Source organism: Rissa tridactyla, chromosome Z, assembly GCF_028500815.1.
Source record: "Rissa tridactyla isolate bRisTri1 chromosome Z, bRisTri1.patW.cur.20221130, whole genome shotgun sequence".
Lineage (NCBI taxonomy): Eukaryota > Metazoa > Chordata > Aves > Charadriiformes > Laridae > Rissa > Rissa tridactyla.
Genome location: NC_071497.1, coordinates 49,350,669 through 49,370,698, shown reverse-complemented (window position 1 = coordinate 49,370,698; position 20,030 = coordinate 49,350,669). Strand labels below are relative to the sequence as shown.

Genomic DNA, 20,030 nt, shown 5'->3' with positions numbered 1-20,030 from the left:
TTGTTCCACTTCTCCTTGCAGTGCTTTGAAATTGTTTTATTGTTTTAAAATATTATTTGCAGTATAGAGCTATATACAGCAAATCTCTTACAGGGATTATCTGACTTGCAGTGCAAGTTCTTTCATTTTATAAATCTCTCAGTAGTGTGGTCTTGTGCCAAACTGTCAAGATGATGTAAATAAAACTAAAATCCTGCCCAGAAATTTCCACTCCATACTTGAAAGTTTTTTGCCTGGTTGCCAAGGAAGCCAATGTCTTCTGAAGGGCCAGGAAGAGAAAGGAAGTGTGAGGCTAAGTTTTACTTTTGTTTACAGCTGTGCATTCCCATTTAAACCAGTAGGTTTCTAAGGTTCAACTGCTTTTTTAAATGTTTCTGGCTTCTCTTGAGTATTCAGGTACTCCTGGGATAAGAGATTTCTTTTGTTTTTAATTTTAGAATTTTTAAAATTGAAAAGATTTTGATTTTTTTTTTAAGCTAAAGTTTTGATAACCTGTAACTGACAGGCATTTTAGGGCCCTTTTTAGTCAAGTGCAAAAGGAAAATCAGACCAAAATAGTCTGTGCTAAAATGAATAGCTGTTTCACTCTTTACTGCCTTCCTCAAGACTGGCAAATGAGGCCCTAACGAAGTGGGTGTTTGTAGGACGCAAGAAACAAATCAGGCGTTTTACCGTAATATCTGTCCAGTGGACCTGTGCTCCCTTAAACCTCTGCTTCACTGAAACCCTCTGTACTCTTCAAGCTCTTTCACCTGGCTCTGAATTCGGGGATAGGACCTTCGAGGATAAGCATCAAGGTACTCTTCTTAACTGTCAGCTTTTTGAGTCAGTCATGGGCTAACTCAGTGTTTGCATTTTGGACTTACAATGATTTTTAGCAGGCAATCACCATGCAAAGGAAAATGTAAAATACAGAAGCAGCTGAGGATATAGATTTCTTCTGATCTTACCTATGGCTGAGAAGCACACCCAGCTGAGGTCATGGCCCAGGCTGGGTAAATATAGCATTGTGCTTGAGGCAGCACATTTCCTAATGCGCCAGTTCTGTTTTCGGCGTAAGCTGGGAAGTCCTGTGCAAACGGGATGTGCCTCATGATGTGGGTGTTTGTAGGATACCAGCTACACGGGAAACACAGTCATGTTGTTGCATAGGAAAAGGGCATCATCCTGGTTCTGAAATCTGATGAACAACAGGTGAATTGGTGTGTGATCAATGGACTAATGATAAGATCCGCAAGCTTTAGGTGATTTGCTAGGACACATAAACCAAGGTGCCAACGGTCCATTTTAATTTCAGAGGCATAGGCGTGCTCCCATAAATATTCTTGCATTCATGGTGCCTCTGAACAGCTGATTTCTTGTAAAAATCCAGGTACAGAATATAAGACAAAGCTTAAACTCCTTGGACCCAACTAATGGATGAGAAATTTAGAAAGCAGATCTATATTCATCACTACTGTTGTATTTAGAGATAGTCGAGGAGCACAAATACCATGTTGTTTACCACTAACACCCATGGGTATATTTTGCGTGAGTTCACGTCCCGTTATGTTGGGGCATAAAGCTTTGAGGGTGCATAGTGCCTGGCTTCCACAGGAATTTACTTCTGTGTCAGCAGCATACGTGTTGCAAGGGAAAGACCTCGTTAATTCTAATACATACTGTCAGACTTTGTATGATAGGATTTCATCAAATAATCTTGAGATTTTGTTTAACCAAATTGCACATTTATTTCAGAGGATACATGTGTTTTGTAAGTGTTAACCAAACTTTAAAACAAAGGAGGATGCTCTATGTAATAGGCAGTAATCCTGAGTAGAGAAATAAGGCCACGTAGACCCACTTGAAACAGCAGTAGGGAACACGGCCTTACCTCAGTTGCAGCCGTTCTGCAGGGCTGGATTTTGGCATTTTTTGCTTTCCTCCCAGGCCTGTCCAGCACAGAGCAAGCCATAACCTCACTGCAAGAACATCCTGATCATAGCATTATTATAGATAGGTTTCATTAGACAGAATAACTACCACACATCTTTTCTCTGGACAATGTTTACATTTTTTGCCAAGAATATCTGTACAGCATTTTCTGTGCCTGTGTCTGTGGGTATGTTTTGTTCTCAGTCTTCCTTCCTTTTAACAGAAACCAGTTTAATAGAGCTGCAAATAATGTGCGTTTGGCCTGTCAGCTCAAATTTGCACTAATGGAGCGTGCTGTGCTGCATCTGCTTGCCTGGATTTAAGCATTAGATAAGAAATTTGTCTGCTACCACTGCAAGCTGCGGGGAAGAGCGGTTGTTTATATTAGCAATGTGTTCCAAAAAGCAAGTGATCATAGAATCATAGAATGGTTTGGGTTGGAAGGGACCTTAAAGATCGCTGACAGATGTGCCCATGCACTGCCAGTTGCGATGGACTTGGAGCTATTTTAGTAGTTGTGGCAGCAGGACTCGCACAGTTGTCTCCTTACCACCTCTGCTCTTCTGTGGAGAGCTGTCAAGCAACTTTCCCTGCCAATCTTTTGTAATGAGCTATGTGGCACTGAACTGCTAAACCTGTAACTGGTAGTTCATACGGCCGTATCCATCTGGCTCTCGTATGGTCATCAGGAGCTTTAAATGTATATTTTTGTGTGTGTTGCTCTTTCCTTCTACAATTCTGGAAGTGTGTATTATTACTTCAAATCTCATGTCTCCAAAGATATATTTTAACAGCATGCATTTCAGAGCTTTTTAATAATGTTTTCTCTTTCTGCAGTATTCCAAAGGAGATTCATCCTTAAAAAGAAATAGACTTCATTCAGAAGAATGACGTCATAAATTCTGATACATATAAAAATAGCCTGATTTATATAAAAATAGCCTGATTGTCTTCTCCTTAAAACATGCCTCCTTTTTGCTGGATTAGTCCAAGACTGTTTCTGTGATACACTCAAAACGGGCATCCATCAGGTAACAGTTCGTGGTGAGCGGGTAAGCAAGTAATACGGCTAACAACAGTGTCAGGAAACTGAAGTTTGTCTTTTGGGACATACTTATCCTATAGCTACACTTTAAAATGGTTTTAAGATGGAAAATAATTTCAGAAGACAGGCCAGCCATCGCAGGCCATCAGATAAGTCAGGCATGAGAGCAGCAGCATAAGGAATCTCAAATCTAAACATGGCTTGCATACCATTTAAATAGCTTGTATTTACAGCTGTGCCATATGACTTAAAACTGACCTCTTTTGACCTAAGCGCCATCATCCTGAATGCCACATCATTTGGTTGTAATAGGCACAGTAATGAAACAGGTAATCATGGGTGATCCTAGATTTTGTTGCACAGCAAGTGCATTTCATATCCGATGTGTGCCGCGTCATTCTCAGTTACAAACCTACCGGCAGACAGATTGTCACGCCTGTAGTCTCACTTTTCTTTCTGCAGTACTTTGTAAGCGCATAGGAAAGTAAGCAATTTGAAAATGTAAAAAAGGTGTAACATTGCTGGCTTCGTACAAGGCTAAGATGAGACAAGTGGTCTCACAGGTTCGTGATACCTGTGTAATTGGGAGCTAAGTAGAAGGTTATTGAGGGAGGCTTGCACCAGCTTGTACCTCACTGCGGCAGAACCAGGCTGGCACCGCACAATGCTCGCTTGCTGGCAAGATTTTCAGCTGATAAATCCACCCCACCACAGAAGCTTATTGGTTTGTGTCTGCCAAACCTGTAGCCTGGGCATCTCTCACCGAGTGCCTTTTGATGGAGTGGGGAAGCCATTAGAACTGTTGAGTCTAGAAGCTCAAGAAGCTGTGTTCAACTCTAGCTGAACAACTAGAAGCACGTGGTCTGTTTTGCCTTGACCCGATAATTAAAATGTTTGTCTTCCTGGCCAAAATAGAATCATAGAATCATTTAGGTTGGAAAAGACCCTTGGGATCATCGAGTCCAACCATCAACCCCACTCTACAAAGTTCTCCCTTACACCATATCCCCCAACACCACATCTAAATGAGTCTTAAACACATCCAGGGATGGTGACTCCACCACCTCCGTGGGCAGCCTATTCCAGTGTCTGACCACTCTTTCTGTGAAGAATTTTTTCCTAATGTCCAGCCTAAACCTACCCTGCTGCAGCTTGAAGCCATTCCCTCTTGTTCTATCACTAATTACCTGTGAGAAGAGACCAGCACCAACCTCTCTACAATGTCCTTTCAAGTAGTTGTAGAGAGTGATGAGGTTTCCCCTCAGCCTCCTTTTCCTCAAACTAAACAGTCCCAGCTCCTTCAATTGCTCCTCATAAGATTTATTCTGCAGGCCCTTCACCAGCTTCGTTGCCCTCCTCTGCACTCACTCCAGCACCTCGATATCTCTCTCGTATTGAGGTGCCCAGAACTGGGCACAATACTCAAGGTGTGGCCTCACCAGTGCTGAGTACAGGGGGACAATCACCTCCCTACTTCTGCTGGTCACACTATTTCTAGTACAAGCCAGGTTGCCATTGGCCCTCTTGGCCACCTGGGCACACTGCTGGCTCATGTTCAGCTGCTTGTCAATTAGAACCCCCAGGTCTTTTTCTGCCAGGCAGCTCTCCAGCCACACTTCCCCAAGCCTGTAGTGATGCATGGGGTTGTTGTGGCCCAAGTGCAGGACCCGGCACTTGGCCTTGTTGAAGCTCATTCCATTAGCGTTGTCCCATCGGTCCAATCTATCCAAGTCTCTCTGTAGAGCCTCCCTATCCTCATGTAGACCAACACTCCCGCTTAGCTTCGTGTCATCTGCAAACTTGCTGATGATACACTCTATGTCCTTATCAAGGTCATCAATAAAGATGTTAAACAGAAGTGGTCCCAACACCGAGCCCTGAGGGACACCACTTGTGACCAGCCGCCAGCTGGATTTAACTCCATTAACTACCACTCTTTGGGACCGTCCATCCAGCCAGTGCTTGATCCAGCAGATCGTATGCTCATCCAGGCCATGAGCCGCCAGTTTTTCCATGAAACTTCTATGGGGGACAGTGTCAAATGCTTTTTGAAAGTCTAGGTAGACAATGTTCACAGCCTTTCCCTCGTCCAATAATCGGGTCATCCTGTCATAGAAGGAGATCAGGTTCGTCAGGCAGGATCTGCCTTTCATAAACCCATGCTGACTAGGCCTGATCCCTTGCTTGTCCATTATATGACTTGTAATGGCACTCAAGATGATCTGCTCCGTGACCTTCCCTGCTACCAAGGTCAGACTGACAGGCCTATAGTTTCCCGGATCCTCCTTTCTGCCTTTTTTGTAGATGGGCGCTACATTTGCTACCCTATAATAATTGCATTTGGAGTGACAGCTGTCCTTCCTAGTCACTTCCAAGGTGGGGAAAAAAAAGGCTTACTCTCACATATTTCTGGTACACTTAGACTCTTGTGTTCTTCTAATTTCTCCTCCACCTCTATTGCCATTTCTCCTGTACACTGCTCTTTGACTACTCAGCCACTACTCTTGTGTTAGCAGCTTGTTTCTTCTTGCTATTTTCTTGTTCAGTCTGTCACCAGCAGCTTAATAGTACCATGTGTGAGTAGCATTCAGCCTTGCTTCAGCCTCTCCCTTATCTTGCTGATACCAGTAGGAAATCTGATGTTTTTCTTGCCCAGGTACAGCTTCTGTCCTAGGCTTCGGGGCAACAGCATTTTTATTGAACTGAGCCCACATTACAGTCAGTAGCACACTTTTTGCTCATCTTCAGAGGCAGGTCTTGTGGAAAAAAAATGGCCAAGAGCACTTTGTCTTCATAGAGGGCTTCAGCAGCAGCTGCCTGTGCGTGACACTCCTGATAAGTCTTGGCTTTCCATTTGCAGCAGGAGAACAGACGAATCCTAAATAGTTATCAGTGAGTCACTGCGTGAGAGATGAGTTTCAAAGCATTCCCTTCATCCGCAGGATAGTAGCATTCTCAGCAGTGTATTTTCACATACAGCTGTTAGTGATTCAGTGCTTAGAGAGTCAACAAGCTATTTTAGTGCATTTTACATGGGGCCATGGAGGCTGGCCTCAAGAGAGGGAGGACGTCTGTTAGAAAATTCGTGTTTATTGTGTATACCTGAAACTCCTGACAATGGCCTGGACTTTGTTTTGCATGAAAACAGCTGAAAATAGGTAAATTACCCCTAGAATTTGAAAAAAAAAAAAAAAATTGTAGGAGGGCAAAAGAGTGTTTGGGAGTGGTGGTGGAGGCTAAATCACCTCAGACAAACAAATAACTCGCATGTAACCCCGGGCAAAAAAACTGATTCCCTCCAGGTAGCAAGGCTTGTTACTCATTAGCAGGGTGGAGCAGCTTGTATGATTCTCTAGCACTGATACAGCACTGTAAACCACACTTAGCAAAATTCATATTGCAGCTTCCTGTTTCAAAATGCTGCATGTTTACATTAAAAACTAGCTGTGCGTCTGTGTAGCAGCCGCTCAGTAGGAGCCGTTAGCTCATGTGGAGATCACCTGGGCTAGCTTCAGTCTATAACGCAACTGCATGTGTTGGTTGCACAACCTACCCGGAGAGGCTGTGGTCACACTACTGCAGCTTGCACAGGTATGCAAGGTGACTATACCCAGATTTTTTTTTAATGGCTGCAGGGATCTGGGTACGTCTCAGTCAGACACTGGAGGCTGAGGTACGGCGTCCCACCTGAAATCACAGCTGCTGTGGCTGGCTTTAATAGGGCCCAGGATTAGGAAATCAGTCTAGCTTTGTAATGTTACCTTCTGCATTAATAGGAAGTTAAATAATAAGTTTTCAGCTGCTTTTATACACAGGATGGATACTGACCTTGCAAATACTGTTGAAGTTTGCTAAAACACAAGTTCAAACATGCAAAATCACTTGCTGAAAACGGCTAGATAAGTTTTCAATGTTCTGAAAAAACGAAAGACTTAAATGAATCGATCTAAAGTTTCTTTTTAGTTTCTTTAATTTCAGGGTGCATGAATGGCGTGAATTTTACTGAGCAATAAAACTGCTGACAGGCAGTACTTTGTGGTCATTGCACTTATTACACTACATGCATAATCATGTTGAAAATGAAGATAAGAGCCAATTGTTTGCCAGTTCATTTCTTTGAAAGGAAGAGAAGGTATTTTCAGTTTTCAGTATAAATTTTCGGTCAAGATCTAGTGTGTATCAGGATCTGTAGTGAGAAAAAATAAGCTTGCACTGGTGCTGAAGAGTGACCACAGACATTTCAGAAGCGTTTCTACTAGTAAAAAAGACTTGTTCACCTTGCATATGGTACAGACTGTTCAGAGTTGTAATCTTATTATATAGGACGCTATCAAGTGGAAATCTTTGAAAGCTTATTGAAAAAATAAACCAAAACCAGTTACAACTAGTTGTCTTGCATTCTTTTTTTTTTTTTTTTTTTTAGTTCTCCCATTTTATTACCTTCTGAGATTTTTTTTATCCCCAGCCACTGTGTGCAAGAGCAGTGCACTACAGGCAATGCTATAATTAGTGGGCTGATTAAACTTATCAAATGAGGTTAAAACAACAGAGCTATTTTCCTTTAATCTTTCGTTTTTTACTGTCTTAATATCACTTTGTAGCAGTAATGCTACAGAAGGCCAGATAAAAGGCCAGCGTAGTCATCCATGTAACTTCATACGATGCTTTGACTGCCTAGAAGCCGTTACATCATTTGAACATATTTTATGACTCCCATTTAAGAGAGTCACATTTTAAAGCGTCTTTTGCCCAGTCCTTCCCTGTGGTTCTAGGCAGCCAAAGATTCAAGTCTGATTATTATAGCTTTTCATACAGTAATCAAGCCAAAGATTCCTACAATTTTACATAAGAATATTAGTGCCCGCCACTTCAGAAATGCTCTTTGATTGACAGAGTGTTTCTTCTACACTATATGGCTGTTCCTCCAACACATTTTCTTTTGGCAAACATGGCTCAAGATCAGTATATTAGACAACTCTAGTAGTCTGAGTAATTGTGTTGGTGTACTTTGAATGTTATTTTAAATAGATGTATTCTCTGATAAAGTATGAGCTACATGTTACTAACACTTTGGTCTGTTCTGAAAACCTCGCAAGTCCTAGTATGAAGATATCCATGAATCATGGTAATTAGATTTCCATTTGAAATATCAGCCAAAGTCTTTTAGGAAACAGAGTCTTCACAGTTTTCAATTAGCGAACCATTAAAATACTTAAAGAGGCTCTGTTGTAACTTGATGAGTTTCCTCAAATTTGCTGGGCCACAAACTATTTCATATTAAAAATGTAGGAAGAGCTACAGAAGTGGAAGGGCAGATTATGGCTGTTGCATACAAAACCACAGCGAGATGCAAAATTATGAAAGGATGTCATTCTCCAGATTCTCTTTTTTTTTTTGGTGTTACATCGTAACGATCGATCAATACTGTAAGAGTGTTGCTTCATCTAGCACCCACGGTTGAACAAAGGTTGAAGCATGCTTCTGTGTGACAGTGGTGTCTAGGGAAATGCTGTTGCATTCAGGTTTGGAGCAGATCAGTTTGTGGCAAAAAGTCATGCCTGGAGGGTAAGGAAGCTCGACACTCCTACCTGCTCTGTGAATAAGCAGAAGATTTCCCTGTTTTCTGATAATAACATTAAAGATCATGTTTTAATGCACTGTATCTAAGAACAAAGTTTAGATTAACTATGTAAACAGTTTTCTTCAATAAAGCCCTAAGTGTGCCACAAAGCACTTCCTACTTGCAGTAGAAATCCTCAGCTGATGTATAAATGGAATTGTCCAATGTCTCTTCCTGATTCATTTGTAGATCTTGCAATGAAAATGTGTCTCCTTTCATAGGCCTGTTTTACATCTGCTGAGCCATGTTTCTTCCAGCCTGGAACACAGTTTTTTGCTTTTCAGTACCTATCACAAACATGTCTCGAGAAGCCCCTTGAAGAAGGCTGGTGTCAGCAGGTAGGATGAGTACTCTGTGGAATTATAGAAAGGATGCAAACATCATTTTAATGTCTGTCTCTTCACTCCAGGGTTAGATAATGACATTGGTGTCTGGCTATGAGAACCCAGGCTTGCCTCATATACACATGGCTATAAGGCAAAGTCGCTTCTGTGTTAAAGTCTTCATGGGTATTACAAGACTTGTGAGCACTGGAGGGTCCTTTGTGAGCACGTTCCATGTGTTTTATGCTGTGGCAGACTGAAGCGCTCTAATTATTTTCTGTTATCTTGCAGAAGAGTCATCAGTTCTTCTGGGCATAGGTTGAGAATAGCAGGGTGGAAGGGAGCCATACATCCAGGGGCTATAATGGAGGGATACAGATTCTTCATTGCATGGGGTAGGTAGAAGATATGTCTGAGAAATAGTGTGGAAAGGATGAGTGGGCAATAGATACTTTTCTATGTCCATGCAGCTATTGAGCCATACCACTAAATCCCTGAGGAGTCAGTAGTCTTGCCCTCAGGAGAGTGCACCTGAGCCTTTCAGAGTGAAAACCCATGAGTTCTGCCTTAATTGGTCTTCCTTGTATTTTTTCCAGAGTGACGATAATTTGGTTTGCCGTGTATTTTCGTTGGAAATCAGTAATACTGACTTTCTTGGGGAGTTACAGATAACGCTCTGACTTTCCCCTGACTCTGTTTCCTGTTGTGGATGTTGGCAGGTCTTGGATGGCACAGCTTTATTGCAATGACTGGGTATAATAGCATCTCAGCCAGATAATTTTGGATAGCATCTGAATTTTTTGAGTTGCCTTCAATATGCTTTCTGTGTTCAGAAATCTCTTAGTTTGCTTTAGTTTGCTTAAGTTTGCTTAAGTTTGCTTAAGTTCATATACATACTGGGAAGCAAATGCATAAATACAGTGTTGGGTCTTAAGGACTTCATCTAGAAAATCTGAATGGAGGAAAATACAATAGGAAAAAGACAATAGGAAAATCTATTTTATTTTCCTTTAAAGAAAGGGGCATGTCCCCTCTCATAACCAATGTATTCCGTATTTAAACATTTTTCTGAGGGAACATTATGACTGATTTTATTACTATTGATATTTGCAAGACTATATTCTTTCTGATGGGGAAGGCAACATGAGCTGCAGCCAACGTGCGGATGATAAAGAACTAGAGCTGTCCTATGGCATGGCTGCTCTCTCACTGCATGCATGCTGCATGTAGTAGAAATGCCCAAAGGCATACTTAAAAAACTGTTCTCAAAGGGGGAAAAATTGATTTGTCTCTTTTGCCTGTTTGGTGTATAAAGGCACCTTAGGTGGGGTCAGTTTACAAATATGAAGTCTAGGATTCTCTTGCTGGAGAACTAGCTGTAAACTTAGCTGCTGAGGCCGTAGCACCAATGAGAAGCTGAAGAACAAGGAAAGAGGGCTTCCAGTCTTAAACTGAAACTTTTTCAATACGTTTAACACCTATTTACATTTCACATACCTGGAAATTCTGTTTGGTTTTTTTTTTTTCTTTGTTTGACTTTCTATACCTGTAAGATCCTCATAGAGAAGCTGATGAAGTATGGCTTGGATGAGCAGAGGTGAGGTGAGGATTGAAAACTGGCTGAATGGTTGGGCCCAGCCCAGATGGTGGTGATCACTGGAACAAAGTCCAGTTGGAGGCCAGCTGCTAGTGGTGTACTCTAGGGGTCAATTCCAGGTCCAATCCTATTCAACATCCCCATTAATATCTGTATGATGAGGTAGAGTATACCCTCAGCAAGTTTGATGATGATACGAAACTGAGAGGAGTGACTGATGCATGGGAGGGTTGTGCTGGCCTCCAGAGGTAGCTCAGCAAGCTGGAGAAATGGGCTGACAGGAACCTTATGAAGTGCAACAAGAAGTTGCAGAGAGGAAAAACCCTGTGGCAGAACGCGTGCTGGGGGCTGCCTAGTTAGAAAGCAGCTTGGTACCTGGGGGTCCTGATGAATACCAAGTTGAACATGAGCCAGCAAAGTGCCCTTGTGGCAAAGGCAGCTAATGGCGTGCTGGGCTGCATTAGGAGGAGTGTTGACAGCAGGTCAAGAGAGGTGATCCTTCCCCTCTACTCACCACTGGTGAAACCCTATCTGGAGTTCCGTGCCCAGTCCTGGCCTCCCCAGAGCAAAATAGATATGGACAAACTGGAGAGAGCCCAATGAAGGGTCACGAAGATGATGAAGAGACTGGTGTGCATCTCTCCTAGGAGGAAAGGCTGCAAGACCTGGGACTGTTCAGCCTGGAGAAAAGAAGGCTCAAGAGGGATCTCATATAAATAAACATAAGTACCTGAGTGGAGGGTGCAAAGAGGACAGAGCCAGGCTCTTTTCAGTGGTGCCCAGAGACAGGACAAGAGGCAGTGGGCACAAACTGAAACGTGGGAGGTTCCCTCTGAACATCAGGAAACACTTTTTCACTGTGAGGGTGACTGAACGCTGGCACAGGTTGCCCAGGGACGTTGTGGAGTCTCCATCCTTGGAGATTCTTCATAGCTGCCTGACCGTGGTCCTGGGCAACTGGCTGCAGGTATCCCTGCTTGAGCAGGGTGGCCAGATCAGATGACCTCCTGAGGTCCCTTCCAACCTCAGCCATTCTACAGTTCTGTGGTATCTTCACATTTTTGACTGCAAGCTAAGAAAAGACCTACTGCAGTGGTCTTTCAGAGAGAATTCCACCCACAATGAAGAACGTGAGAATTTCTGGTACTTTTTAAGGTAAGAATTAAACAGAATAGTGATGTGTATGTGTATATGTCTGCGTCCATTTCTGTGTATGTATATATGAAATCTCTGCACCCTCATTCAAGAGAAGAAATGAGAATTTGTTGAAGGTCCACTGTTAGATGAAGGATCTCTTAATTGTTGTTAACAGAATATGGACAGCTTGTTCCTTGCTGGTATTTTTGTGGCTTGATTATCATGTAGCTAAGGTTTTCTAATGCTCATGGCTGCAAGATTTCATGGAAGATAGATAAGCTAAGGCATAGAACACTGATGCATTTTGCGAAAGGGTCTGTTCTTCATCATTTCCTACTTTTTTAGTAATTTCCATTTGAAGACGTCTTGTCTTTGGTGTGTGCTGTTTTACACATGGTTGTTATCCTGAGGAAGCTTTAGCAAAATAGTTCTGCTCCGTCTAATCACTCTTGGCAGATCATTCTGCAAATGAACCTCCTTGACTGAAAGTCCCGTCTCGCAGCTGTTTAGCCAAAGTGAGTTGAGTTCATTTAAGGCCGTATGACAGCGTTGACAGTAACTGCCATCGTTGTTTAGTGGAGTCAGCAGGGAGGCAGACGAATGAATGGGTATGGACTCTGAGTTGTTCACAGTCTACGCTACCTTGCATCTGTTTGGGAAATAGAGGCTTTAATTCTCCCAAGCCATATATCTCCAAGCTGACCTGCAGTTCGTTATCAGTATTTATTACTGTTGTCTGCTCTTAGCAAATCCCTTCTTCTCTTGTTCCCCCATGTGCCAGGTGCCTAGTGTACAGAAAAGTGTATTCCCTGCCTTAAACATATACACACTTGTGGCAAGCAGTCACAAAAACCTACAAGCTCTAAGTAGAGGCTGGAACCAGAAGACCAGAGACTTGGAGACACATTTCCATGTGTCACATCACACTTCACAATCTTACTGAGACCATTTTCATCCCTTGAAAATCATACCTGAGTACCCAGGTGTGTCCTGTATGGTTATGGCAGAACAACAGTTATTGGATAATGCCGTTGGTTTTATATCTTGCCTGGAATCTACAGTGAGTAATTTTCCATTATAGAGCCTTACAGTTGGTGCCATCCTTAAGAGTTCAGTAGAAAATTTACTCAATACAGGCAGCAAGAACAGGAGCTTTTAGTACTGCTCAGACTTTGAGCCGTAGCTTAAGAACAGTATACTCCCATAGCTGTGAACAAATTTGTACCCTTCCCAGTAATCATAAGATCAATGGTTATAGTTTCCCTAAGTGTAAACTAGTTTGTGATTGTTTAAATTCCTCAGTTCTTGTAAAGGGAAGTAAAGGCTGCCTTAAGTGCTAGAGTACATACACATACACAAATGAAAAATGCAAATACAAGCATCCTGGTACCTGGATTTTTAAAGTGTACCCAATATAGCAACAATAAATGTTTAAGAAAACCAGAATTACTTGGACTTTTTTCCCTTAGGGATATACCTTGGAGACATGATACTGTCCAGGGCACAAACAATGATAAAATTTGTCAGCATGCAGAATAAAGTGTGTTTACAAGTCTGTGTATATGCAACAAGCAGTTGCATATACAGCTTCACAGTACTTACTGTAAGCAAACCAGTTATTTACATCTTCATATACATCCTTGAAAACTTACACGTAGCTATAGTAGTGCTTCATTTTAAGTTGTTGCTTATAGCATTTCAAGCAGGATGATGTAACATTTCAGGTATGCATACATATAGCTAGGTAGTGTTAATCTAAGCTTTTGCTTTGTATAAGATTAGTTGAAGTTTAGTAACAAGCAGGAGGAGTTCAAACACACGAATCTTTACTAGTTCCTATGTAGTCATTGCTTTGCATTTTAATTCTTACAAGGCCTTTTGCAGAGGGCTTTTTTTTTGTGGCCAAGAATATTCGTGTGTGCTTAAGTGGAAACATGAGAGGATTTATACCAATACCAGATTGTTCTCTAAATATAGCGACTTCCAGTGCTTATTTTAAACTAAGTGTCAAACTGGAGAGTTATTAGGGCAGTAACTGTAGTTTGTTTGAAAAAGAAGAGAGAACTTCGCACAGTGAAGTTGTCATATATGGAAATAAGATGAATGGTATGTGTAGTTTGGACCACCACATGTAGGTAAAAAGCGAAGAGCTGTAATCAGTGTTTGTTTTTCTATGAAAGAGCACTCATGAATTTGGAGTAGACTTCACAGCGGGTGGGTGTCAAAGCCAAAAACAGAGTTACATGATCAATCACCCCTTACTAGCAGAGGACTCCAGTAATCTTTTCCTGTGTTGGGTCAGCTTTTTCTGCTGGCTAGCCTTTCCAGAGTTGCTTAGCTTTTGTGCTGTTTCTTTTTGACAGACCATTTTGTGTTTTCTCTTAGTCACTGCTATGCCTTTAGTCAACCTGCAGATCATGCCACTGCTCTTAAGAGAAGTAACCTAGCTGCTTACTGCAAGATTGCATGTGGCACCTGTTGTCAGCTTAGATATCTCTGCTACTCAAGAGAAAGTGAGACAGAAAGGAAGAGCTCCAGCTGAAGCCCAGAGCAGTAGAAGTTTCTGTTTGAAAATATTCAAATGATTCTGTGAAAAAAGAAAAAAAAAATGTAATCTTTGAAACTTACTGGAAAAGTAAATTGTTCCCTGCTGGACACCTGCATTAGGTGAACCTGCCTCTTGAGGCCTTTTCTAATTTGGTGATTGTGCAATCCTAGTTTGTACAGCATGTGTATGACCTGTATTGTACTGCAGGAAGGTCCCTGAGAGGGAGGGGTTGCAGTCTGAAGGGGCCTTATAATAATGCATTGCCCTGTCCTGATGGAAGAAGGCAGCCTGCAAGATCTTTTGGAGGGAGATGTTTGCAGGCTGTACCTATACAGTGGGTCTGTACATTTCACTGATGCTTCTACTAACATGTTGCTGAGGAGGTTGCATGATGTGTGCAGGAAATCTTCTGCAGCGTTTCCATTAGCGCTTCTGTGGTCACTGTTATCCACTGAACTACCTGAAGGCTACAAGAAATACAGCCCTGCAAGGGCATGGATGACAGTCTAGAGTGATAGAGATCGTCTCAAGTCACAAAGGCATTAGATAATGAGACCACAGTAAATCTATTGAGAGGGGTGCTGAAGGAGTCTAGGTCAAATAGGAATTGATATGCACCATGAAATTTTTATGGAATCATGGAATGTGTTGGGTTGGAAGGGACCTTTAAAGGTCATCTAGTCCAACCCCCTGCAGTAAGCAGGGACGTCTTCAACTAGATCAGGTTGCACAGAGCCTCATCAAGTCTGGCCTTGAATGTCTCAGGGATGCGGCCTCCACCACCTCTCTGGGCAACCTGTTCCAGTGTCTCACCACCCTCATTGTGAAGAACTTCTTCCTAATGTCTAATCTAAACCTACCCTGCTCTAGTTTAAAACCATTGCCCCTCGTCCTATCGCTACGTGCCCTTGCAAACAGCCCCTGCCCAGCTTTCCTGTAGGCCCCCTTCAGGTACTGGAAGGCCACTATAAGGTCTCCCTGGAGCCTTCTCTTCTCCAGGCTGAACAATGCCAACTCTCTCAGCCTGTCTTCATAGGAGAGGTGCTCCAGCCCTCTCATCATCTTTGTGGCCCTCCTCTGGACCCGCTCCAGCAGGTCCATGCCCTTGTGCTGAGGGCTCCAGAGCTGGACATAGTACTCCAGGTGGGGTTATACTTGACCTGGAGTCACAGCTCTGCTTTTTAACCTCTTTAGCTCTTCCAGCATTTTATGGAGGTGAATTGCCAAAGAACAAACCTGAACGTTTTCCCAGAAAGATGAGAGAGTTATAAAAATTGTGAAATACCGAGTCCTCTATCCCAGCTGCTTCTGCTGCCTATCATCTGTAGCTGATGATAGCAGCCTTGTGTCAGCAACGTGCCTGCAAGCACCCGTAGCCAAAGAACAATAAGCTGTGATGGAGGATGGACCTGCTCTGTGACAACTTCTGTAAGTGTCAGAAATGAGAATGAGATGGGCTGTTCAGCTCCAGACTGTTATTCCGGAGGGGAGTACATTAACTTACTCTCTGGTCAGATGCAAATCAAACTGATTACATAGGCATTACTCCAAATAATTGACTTTGCTGTTATCTTCAGTGATGACATATTTTTAAACTAACATTAATTAAATTAATGAAGTACTTTATAATAATTGAAATTAATGAAGTACTCTATACTAATTGCTTTATTCTCTTATCCCGCCAACTTATTCCGCAAATGCATTCATATGTAATATCAAAGAACCATAGAACGGTTTGGGTTGGAAGGGACCTTCAAAGATCATCTAGTCCAACCCCCTTGCCATGGGCAGGAACATCTTTCACTAGATCAGGTTGCTCAAAGCCCCGTCCAGTCTGATATGAACACTCCCAGGGACGGAGCATCCACAACTTCTCTAGGCAACCTGGTCCAGCGTCTCACTGCTCTCATTGTAAAAAAATTTCTTCCTTATGTCCAATCTAAATCTGCCCTCTCTCAGTTTAAAACTATTGCCCTTTGTCCTGTCACTGATGCCTTGGTAAAATGTCTCTCTCCATATTTCTTATAAGCCTTCTTTATACATTGAAAGTCTGCAATAAGGTCTCCCCGGGGCCTTCTCTTCTCCAGGCTGAACAACCTCAACTCTCTCAGTCTGTGCTCCAGCCCTCTCTGGTCATTTTTGTGGCCATCCTCTGGACCTGCTCTAACAGGTCGATGTCTGTCTTGTGCTGTGGACTCCAGAGCTGGATGCAGTTCTCCAGGTGGGGTGTTGATGAGAGCAGAGTATAGGGGGAGAATCACCTACCTCAAACTATTGGCCACGCGCCATGCTTCTTTTTATACAGCGCAGGATACAGTTGGCTTTCTGGGCTGCAAGCGGACATTGTTGGCTCATGTCCAGCTTTTCATCCACTAGTATCCCCAAGTCTTTCTCTTCAGGGCTGCTCTCAATCCACTCATCTCCCAGTCTGTACTGATAGTGGGGATTGCCATGACCCAGGTGCAGGACTTTGCACTTGGCCTTCTTGAGCTTCATGAGGTTCGCATGGGCCCACTCCTCAAGCCTGTCCAGGTCCCCTTGGATGGCATCCCTTCCCTCCAGAGTGTCGACTGTGCCACACAGCTTGATGTCATTTGCAGACTTGCTGAGGGTGTACTCAATCCCACTGTGTATGTCATTGATGAAGAGATTAAAGATTATTGATCCCAGTTCAGATCCTTGAGGGACACCACTTATTACTGGTTTCCATTTGGACACTGAGCCATTGACTGTAACTGTTTGGATGTGGCCATCCAGTCAATTCCTTATCCACCAAGTAGTCCATCCATCAAATCGATATCTCTGTATCAAAGATCGTTCTCAATATCTGAGAATTTTCTGGGGTTAACAAATGGCTGATAGTTGAATATCATAATATTTGACTCATCTTGACCAGTCTCTGAATTTTGTTGAACCTCATGTTTACATTCAGCTATACTACCATGTTTCTTTCATAGCTGGCACAGAAATATACTACAACAGGTCTGTCTGATGAGTACAGTTCTATTGCGGTGGAATTTGCTTTCTGTTTGTTTACATACTTCATTATTAGGATCATGTCTGTTTGCATGACCGGTTGCCCAGGTTTCCATATGTTGTAATTCTATGGCAACCCTTGTACTAATACAAAATATGACAGTACACAAACTAAAAGCAAAGTTTCAGCTTTCCTGGAACAGAAAGTACACTTCTCCTTTTCAATAAATCTTTATTAAAAAGGACACCCTGAGGCTGAATTCTAGTACCTAACTCTGAGTTGTTGTGTAAGGGCATTCAAAAAGGTGAGGTGTGATTTTATTTGAAAATTCAAGCCATGGTGCTATAATGGGAAACTCCTTCATCACTGCTCTGTAGAAGAAATAAATCATAATGTTAACCAGACACTATCAAAGTGTGACCATTTTTTTTTGATATAACCAGAAACTCCCACGCGAAGGGTAAGCATCTTTAAAAAGTGGCCTACAGTTGCTTTTCAATAAGAAAGACCTACTAAACTATTACATCGTCCCATCAGATGTCTACGTACCCTTTTTCCCTGCATAGAAGGGATATAAACATAGCCCAGAAGGAAATGTTGATGTTAGGCATTTTGGATGTCCTGGAGAATTCAGCGAATGAGTAAAGAAGGCAATGAGCCTGGCAGGAGACACTGCGTTTGTGCAGGTCACACCAGCAATAGCAAAGCCTGTGCGCAGTGTTCTGTAGTCGAGTGCCTGATGGGGCCTGTCTTCATCAGTTTAACCATGAAAATTAGTCATAGGGAACGCGCATGTCTGCCTCAGATCCTGCACCAGAGGACTCCTTTCCTGTCCAAATGAGGTTGCCAACTGCTTCTTCTGACATTTCCTCCATGCCAAAGAACAAATGCCAAGAGATCTACAGGGAGGTGCAAGGGGTGTCGGTAGCTGCCAGCCCTCTGCCTGTCGCTGACCTGCCTGTCTGCAGGACTCTGCCATATAGTCATTTCCCATCGTCTGGCAGGCAGCCACAGCTTTTGGTTCATGTGAGAGGTAATTTAGCTTGTGCTTAAGCGTTTCTATCTAGTGGTCCATTGGCAATCCCTTAGGCCATGATTAAACAAACTTTTCAGTTGATGTCATTTTCTTCCCGCTTTTATATCTGATGCAGAGTTGCAGCCCTCATGTACTACTGAGTTACATATGGAGGGAGATACAAAGAAGTAGCTACAGGTTTATTCTTCCATGAAATAGCTGAGCAGAGGTTGAGCTATGCAGTTAGGTCTGTTTGCAGTAAGACTCTGTGGGTTTAATTTTCTCCTGACTGGGCTTCACGTGGCAGAGAGATGTAGAGAAGGAAAGCAGGTTTAAAATCTGTTGTATGCTTCTCCTGCTGGAATCAGCCTATATTCTCCTGAAACAGCTTGGTTCACGCATCTGAGAACAGCTGGGAAGCAGAGCGATTTTCCTCCCCAGAGGGTTGGAAGGACAACCACGGGCATTTCTTGAGGCCAGTTTCCTGACTCTTAATACTCCTCTGCTTTGCCTTAAGAGTCGGAAGCATAACAAAGAAGCAATTCCTTTATTTGCAAAATGTAAAAGATAATGCAGACTTTGATTTCTTTTTTAAAGCAGATTTTTAAAAAGCCAGCATGGGGAAAAAAATCTTGTGGAAAAGAAAATAAAGCACTTTTAAAAGCAAGGAAATAACCACGTATATGAATATCCCTGCTTGGTTGCTTTCTTTGTGTTGCATGCTGGATCCCTTGCTGTCTAAACCATTGTGTGCTTTTTGGCTTCTAAAAAAGTTACAGAAACCTTAGTTACCTATTTGCATGATGTATTTTACTGATCCCGCCCTTCATTAGCATTTTTCTGTTTTAAATGAAAAAATAAAATCTATAGAGCAAAGTTATGGTTTGCATTGATCCTGTGAAATTACATTTGCCTAAATTATGAATGTGAAGATTTTTGGCCTTACGTGGTTGTCATATAGTAGGTCGGCTTGGATCAGCTTCTTGGTAGTCTTAGAGACCAGACTTTTGAAGACTGGTGTGTAAGACCTTTTGTTTTCCTCCCACAGAGTGCTGCAGTTATAGGAATACTGGCTCAGTACTTCGGGTTATTTCAGTATCATGCATTGAAAAGTTATCTTTTTTTTTTTTTTTCCAAGTTCCCAACGGTCATAAATATTTCCCTTGTTTTCCAAGATAAAACTTGGCAGGCAGCTACTCCTGTGGCCTACTTTACTCTCAGCTTTTGAGGTGTGGAGGAGGAGCAGCAACTCTGGGAGTTTCACCCTGTCCGTGCTGCGGAAATGGGTCTTTCTCCTGCTCCACAGTAAAGGGAGGGGCTGGAGACGGTGTCAGAAAGTTGCTGATGACATGTTTCATGGCAAATGTCTCTGGTGTGTGAGTTGCCGAGCAGCTGTCAATGCTATTTGAGTTTATGGCTTGGAGCAGAGGCTGAAAAAGACAATCCTGCACCTTCACTCTTAAGAGACAGGCAGCGTATGTGTGAAATTTCGACCTAAAGTAAAGGTTGTGGAGCTAGTCTAATTACTTGTTAACATTTAATACGGAGCTAATTGCCTCTGTAATCCCAGAGATGTCCATTGATACCTCTTGGGCGAGGACAACCGCAAATTTCTTCAGCAAACCACGAAGTTTCTCTGCAGGCAGCACAAGTTTCTGGCTCTGCAGGGTAATGGGCAAAATGGGTGGGATCAGCTGCCGGGACAATTTGAGGCTTGAAAATCTGTTCCTTGACACCAGAGGCGTAAATGGTGAGTCATGGCCAGTGACCAGTTGGGCATGCCAGGACTCCCGCCGGCACTGCCCAGTGCGGAGCCCGCTGAATGGCAGCCCTTGCAAGCGCCCGGCGTGAGCT

General features: G+C 42.7%; 1 protein-coding gene across 2 annotated transcripts in view; it reads left to right on the top strand.

Moving 5' to 3' along the window:
- Positions 1-20,030, top strand: part of MAMDC2 (MAM domain containing 2) — a 64,972-nt gene that overhangs the window by 2,421 nt on the left and 42,521 nt on the right. The gene's annotated exons all lie outside the window — the stretch shown is intronic.